This window comes from Dipteris shenzhenensis, chromosome 25, assembly GCF_047967505.1.
Source record: "Dipteris shenzhenensis isolate YYH24624 ecotype China chromosome 25, Dip_SZ_1.0, whole genome shotgun sequence".
In the NCBI taxonomy this organism is placed as follows: Eukaryota; Viridiplantae; Streptophyta; class Polypodiopsida; order Gleicheniales; family Dipteridaceae; genus Dipteris; species Dipteris shenzhenensis.
This window is the reverse complement of record NC_141620.1, coordinates 9,050,357-9,057,906: the sequence shown is the minus strand read 5'-3', so window position 1 is coordinate 9,057,906 and position 7,550 is coordinate 9,050,357.

Here is a 7,550-nt window from a genome sequence, read left to right as displayed (position 1 = left end):
AGTGCCTAGCACATCTAATGGCATATCTAATTCTCCTTTCCTCTCGCTCAGCCATCATCTTTAAGGACGTTCATCGCCTTTTGAAAGGCTTGATCATGACCACTCATGAAGCCTTTACCCAATCTACATTTTTCTTCACACAAAGTAATATCTCGTCTATTGGCACTACATCTAGGAGCAGTCATGCAAATGAAGTGTAATACCAATAGTTTGCACACCCATCCTCAAATTCACCATACGTTGTTGTCATATCATAATTATCGCGAAATGTCAATAGTTTTTTTCCCTACCCCGGGGAATCTAGGGGGAAGTGCAAGGGGGTAAGAAGTCCTTTAGTCCAAAAAAATTACATGTCAGACTCAAGATATGTTTGACAGATCCATAATTATTGCAAAATGTCAATAGTTTTTTTCCCTACCCGGGGAATCTAGGGGGAAGCGCAAGGGGGTAAGAAGTCCTTTTTGTCCAAAAAAAGTACATGTTAGACTCAAGATATGTTTGACAGATTCAAGAACAAACTTTAGGCTACATTTGAGATTCTTAATTAGCCTCTAATCCAAATTGGAGATTTTTAATTATTCTGGAATCCCCTTGGCCACATGAGATGCCCCTTTGACGCAAGGTAAGCACCTTGCCCATCCATGAGGAAGACAATACAACAAGCCAAAGCTCGACAATCTTTATTCTTAAGAAGCTTTTCAAGGTAGGCGGAGATCTTGGATCATGTGGAGAAAAGAAGTGAGTATAGAGGCCTCACACAAGAACGTTGAGAGGGCAAGAAGGACCTCAAGAAAGTGATTAATTAAGCACATCCACGAGGAAGTAAAGGACAAAAGGCTCTACAAGAAAGTATAGCTGAGAAGAGTGTCAAGGTAATTCGGATGAGCTTGACGAGAGTAAAGGTTAGTTTTGCTGTACAGATAATTAATCCCTAGCACATGAATGACATTGATGAACATTCTAAGATTTCAATGGTTTGAAAGATGAAAGCCTTTAGCCACCTTCACATTCTCTAGATTTTAAGGGCTTGGAAGATGCATGCTTTTAACCATATAGAAGCCTCTATAGAGTTTGTGGGTAATATCGAGGAAGAGTCCATGAGTTACTTCCCATGCATACTACGTAAGGTGGTATGTCGATGGTTTAAACAAAATAGAGAATAGGCTCCTTTGGAAATTTGAATCAAAAGAAGGATGAGGAAGGTGATGTTGATACCCCACCACGAGCGAAGATGTTGACAAGGAAGGTGATGTTGATGTTGATGTTGATACCTTTGCATTTGAGTTATAAAAATCCTTGGTAAGCTTGACATAAGAGGAAAAGTGATGTAGCGAATGTACCAAGCCTAGACATATACCAAGACATAAGAGACCAAGTGCCAAGCCAACTATTTCCAAGTTGATGTTAAGCCAAGCTGCACCAATGATGAGTGTTGGTATTGAAACAAGATAGCAGGTGTTGCTAATCAAGTCTCTAGGTTTGAAGGGAAGTGGTAGGGATCCACCCCAAAATGACCAATGAGAATAAACACGAAGAATCAAGAGTGGTACCAAGATCAAGGTCTAAGAAGGAATGATTGTGGGAAGACCAAGGCTTACATTTTTTTACATCACCATGAAAATCAACCAAGTTGTAAGTTTGTATACAAGAGTTGTAGAAATGGTGATGTCCCTCACCTAAAGGATGTAAGTAGCCTAATAAGGTCTCCTAAGTAGGGTTATATGTATACTGTTGTAAGTCATCTTTCTAGAATAGAGACTTGTGCATATTGTAAAGACATCTTGTGCCTCCCTCTACTCCTCTGGTCTCCCATACCCCAACAACCTCTCTACATTGGGAAGAGTAGAGTGTCTTACTGTATGATCGCTTTGGCCAAGGATGCCACAGCTTTATTAGGGCTCACTATAGGTTTTTGAAATATTGCATCAAGCTTAGGCTGTTTGAGTTTCTTGTTTTGATGGTGGGAATTTCTTTCAATATTTCTTAGTTTCATTGGTTGATTGCAAAAACTATTTTGGACATCCTTCTCATGCTCTTTCATACTATGTTGAGCTCAATGAAGGACCTTCACATTTGTTCTAACTCAAATTGCAAGGCCTTCCATTTTTAACTTGTGTGTCAAGTTGGGCTTTTTTTGCCTTGGCTTGTTGGACTGTCCTGTCTTTATACACTCACGTTTTTCGACTTGTAGTAATAAGGCATGGATCTAGTTTAAAAGTGTTGTTTCTTTGATCATTGTGTGTTTCACGACATGTCAAGGCAACCAATTTCGAACAACATGTTGCTTGACCAAGAGGGCTTTGTGCCTTTCATATTGACCCCCTCATATCCTGCCTTGTTGTTAGGGACAAAGGGAAGATGGCAAGCAACACTGCCTCATTTTCTTAAGCTTTTGCATTTCAAGCTAGTGTAGTGGTAAAATTGTTTCTTACAAGTGGCTTCTTTATGACCTTTGGATTGGTAGTTTGACGTAACTCTATCTCTTTAAGTGCATGCTTAGTTAATTGTGTCTAAGTATCCACCTCAATTGGGGAATTTCCCTTGCTCATAAGCATAGAGATATGGGGCTTGGGATTTGGTAACCAAAGAAAACGGGAGGAGTTTGGGACTCATCTGACTACTTAGATCGAAAGTAAATCTGAATGTAGATTGCTTAGGGGGCTGGTTGTTGGGAGGCAGACTCTTTAACAAGGGTGGATTTTTTGGTAGGTTCAAAGCAGTCTACTTGGGTGGAGAGTTCGAAATGGTGATGGATTTTCTCCCTAGCAACTCACCTGAGGGAAATAAACATTGAGGTCTCGAAGCTACTATCGTAGCTCTAGTGAAGGGATGGCTTTTCCACTCGTAGAGGAGACAACTCATTGGGCCACTCTAAGAATCCACTTACAAGCTTATCCTTGAAAAGATTCAAGTGTGAACAAATCTTGTAGTGCCTTTAACTTGCAATGCACCCCTTGAGTTGCTCCTAATTAGCTTGGTAGATAATGTTTTATTGTGGGTTGATCCTTTGTATTGTTAAGTACCTTGCCGATTTAGGTAAAGGGGCATTACACACTTTTCGTTAACTCAAGGTATTGTGACTAATTAAAAAAAGGGTTTCTATAGCATTCTTGTCAAGAAGTCAATCGACAGCCGTCGCATGGCATACTGAGAAGCGCCAGGTGCAGGGTCCTCAAACCTCGCCCCATAGCTGCGCACAATCTTTAGAGCCTCCCAAAGATCTCCAAAGGGGATAGCTCTGGAGGTTTTGATAGCTCTTTATATTCAAGCTGTACCACATCACACAATTGTATTCTGGGACAAAGTTCCCCCCTGTACGTGTCCTCCAATGCTCTTTAGCCCCCCATTCCATTAGTCCACACATTATTCATTGGTACCATGTGAGGGAGTTTGGTCCACAAAGACCACACAGTACAATTCCCCCCCATGGGTCAAACACTATGAGTGCTAATCACCAATGAAATGCCACGTTAGCCACCAAATACTAATGAGTGCTGATCAGCCAGATCAACCAATCAATATTAACCACCCATTGCAAGCCAGGTCAGTCAATGTAGTCACCCACTAAGAGCTCGGTCGGGGCCAAATCTATAGAATAGTCAAACAGTGCTACCAATCTTTGAATAGGCCTTGAAATTAAAGCACATGCGGGTCGTTAGCTCTTGCGAGCACAGTCACTTGTCCAATCCACAAAGTAGCAATGATTATCGACTCACAATAGTAAATGCTAGTCACTACCAATCAGAGCACACGTGTGGCACATCCTACATGTATGCGAAGTTGCACCTATCCGTCCTATAGCAGCTGTCACATGCAATAGTATCTCGACTCTACACTCATAGTCTGTCAAAGTACATGTGGCTAGTCACAGTTTGCAGGGTGAAACTTGCTTTCATACCATGTGGCACATTGAGAAGCGCTAGGTGCAGGGTCCCCAAACCTCACCCCATAGCTGCACACAACTTGTAGAACCTCTAAAAGATCCTGGGAGGAAATAGCTCTGGAGGCTTTGACAACTCTTATATCCACACAATTGCATATGAGATGAAGTCCTCCAATGCCACGCGTCCTTTAATTTTCCAACAAGGTCTTTAGTCCCGATAGTCCACATTATTCCTTGGTGCCATACAAGGGAGTTCGGGCCGCATACCCCACATATCAACAATTTCTTAAATGTCTCACGATCAGATAGCCTTGTGACAACGTGAACCTACTAGTTTGAAACAACTTGTTATGCCTTTGCACTAGATCAAGAGTCAGAAGTACATGCTTTACAGATGCTTGGATCAGAGGTGTTTCCTCTTTGTACAGATCAGCCCACAGCCAGGAGCTTATTGGTGGGGTAAGGGGTGAGAGATTTCAGATTTCCAGATCAGTCCGTCAGGGATGCTTCCTTGCTCCTTTTCTTTTTTTGTTCATGGCTGAAGCTATGAGTATCTATATTAGATCTTAGGTTGACATCTTTGGGCTGAGACTTCCCATCAGACGGGAAGAGGAGTTACTTGACAATGAGTTGGCAGATGACACGGCAATTTACTTGGATGCCACAGCATAGACGCTCACTTCTTTTAGGACAGCATTGGATTTATTTTTCTTGGCGGCAAGGGCGTAGATAAATTGGCATAAATCCAAGGGCTTTTGGATTAGCGACGAGGACAATCCAGATTGGGGGCTTGACATAGGTTTCACTTGGGTTGAAAGGGGTGTGCTAGCCAGATATTTGGGCTGCCGGGTCGGCTTGGATATTTCTTCCACGCAGAAGTTTGCTCCCGTGTTGGAGAGCATCAGGAGGAAGCTCCTTTTTTGAGGCTCAGCCAAGTTAGACCTTGCCTTTAGAGTTGTAGTGGTCATGACACCAGGTCCTCTTGGCCACGGCCTGGTTTGTTTGTTCTTGCTGGTGCCATTTTAGGGATTGCATCATTCAGCTCAGGAGATCGATCAAAAAATTTCTTTGGAGTGTGCTTGATGGCACATCAGATACATTAGCTAGGGTGGCTGGGGAGACCCTCATCCTCCCTACACAGGAAGGGGCTCTCAATATTATTGATCGAGATTCACAGTGCAGATCTTTACTCTACAAGATGGTGGTGCAGGGACTTACGCCAGGGCAGGAGCTGTGGAAGGAATTTTTTATTAGTAGCATACAGACTTGCACACCTTCTTTAGGAGGAGACTGGATGAGCAGTCTTCACCACAACACACCTCAGGTCTCCTTCGTCCCCTCTCACGGTTGCCATCTTGAAAGCATGGGTCAGCTTCAGGAGCACTCTTTGGAGGATTCCCCCTTCCTCTATGAAGAGATTGATAGACAACCGGTCATGTGGAATGAAAGGATTTTGGATGATCTGGGTAGACCACTTGGTGCTTCACACTACATGCAGTGGTCCAGATGGGAGAGGGGACCTACCTCATCTCGGGGGTCATGGAAAGATTTCCAGAGGCTTCCAGAGGAGACCAAATCTTAGTTTTGACAGGACATCTCAGAGGGAGTGCAGGGAGGATCTTGCAGATTGAGGTAGCCCTTCCAGTGGATTGGGTAGACACAGATGATATGCCTCTCACTTGCTCAACTTGGGCAGGTGCTTTTACGAGAGGGGGTTTTCCTCTTTAGGTTGTGGCCTTTCGAGATGCACATGGAGATGCCTTGGTTTTTGATGTGCATGATGGTGGCATATTGTTCAGGTCCACAGAGAACATCTTGCTTGAGTCTACCTTTCATCCTATCAGGGTTGTAGGTCTTTTGGAGCAGGGATCAGATTCAGAGTGGTTCCTTGACCCAGACCCCCGGCTTCTTTCCACTGGATCTTGGAGGCAGTGGCTCTACGGGGGAGTTCCCATTAGGCATTTGTAGGGGGACCTTGGAGAGTGGGAGTGGATTGACGTAGGGCTTCGAGAGAAGAGCATCCCCTTCTTTCGCTACACGATTAGTAATTGCACGAGATTCTAGCTCAGTATTAGAGGTTCTAGACTTCCAGAGAGATTCCAGCTCAGTAGAGGTTGGAGACCTTTTAGAGTTCCTCATTGGGAGGCTTTTGATGTCACTACGGATTTGCAGAGGTGCTTTTGGAGGAGACTCTGAAAATCCCACAGGAATAGAAAGATTAGTATTTTCTTTTGGCTTTCTATCCATGGTGGGATTGTAGTGAACCTTTGGAGATCTAGATTCAGAGCCGACCCTACTTGCCCTCGTTGCCTCTCTGCTTTGGAGACGATTCAGTATTGCTTATGGGATTGCAGATAGGCGAGAATGATTTGGATGGGGGTAGCTAGGATTTTCAGTCACTTTGTGCACCCCCATTCTTTATGACATGGGGCTCAGTGGCTTGGATTTCTCCTACTAGGCCTCAGGTCTTTTGTGAGAGAAATGACTCTTCTTGGGCCATTTCGATTCGACATCATCAAGTTGAGTCCTGTTCTTTGGATGTGGTACCATACCTTCCTTTTACAGCAGTACATGCCTATGTGGATACCTCTTGGGAGATACTGGCGAGCATAGCAGCATGGCATATTTGGAGATCCAAATGCACAGAGGCATTAGAGGGGCTCAGGTTCATCCCTTGCACACATTGGCTGGTATCTGGACAGACACCATACATACTTTGATGGCCATATGGACGAGCATGCAGGGAGACTCCCATGCAGCGTCAGCTAGGAGGGCTTCTTTCTTCAGGGAATGGAAGGATTCTCCTTTCTTCTTTGAGACTCTTACAGGGTTGAGGTAGCACTTTTAGCCTTAGCCTTGGTTGTTTTCCACCTCATTTTGAGGGGGTTTATTTATCCTCATGGTTACATGATGTATTCCGCTTTGAGCTTGCTCTCGTGGGTTTTTTCTCTTACTAAATAGAAGTCTCTTTCTTGAAAAAAAAGAAGCAACGCTTGCTAGGACTTATCCAAGCTCTACTTTTATGCAAATTATGCAAAATCATTTTTACAAAATTGCCCACTGCTTGGTTAATGTTCTTAATTAGGGGTTTACCTAATTGTTCAAACTTTTCCTTTAATGCAATAAGTTTCTCTTTCTATTCCATTGTCAAGCTTCACTCTCTGGTCATTTCACTATGCAAACGAGTGTTGTCAAGTCTTCCACACACACGCATGCATGCACACACGTAGAGAGAGAGAGAGAGAGAGAGAGAGAGAGAGAGAGAGAGAGAGAGAGAGAGAGAGTAGTATCGAAGGCCATGAGAGGTGATTTCCAAGCAAGATATGACCTGCTCAAATATCTCCACTGCAAATTTTCTAGAATTTTCACTACCATATGAGGGCCATATGAATGCCTTTACTCCAATCCTTGTGCTCAATTGTGGTCATTCCTTTCTTTCATCAATTTGACTTTTTCATTCCAACTTTTAATATTATTTGCTCAAATGCTTCCACTTAGGCTACTATCACTCAGCCTCTTCTTTCTTTTCTGTTACCACTCTTGAGAGAGAAGATATCCAATGGAGCAAGGGATGAGTAAGGGGACTAGTGATATGGATATGGTGTAGGTGCATATCTCAGTAGATGATGTAGAGAAATTTGAGGATGGAGAGCCTGTGCTAGCGCTT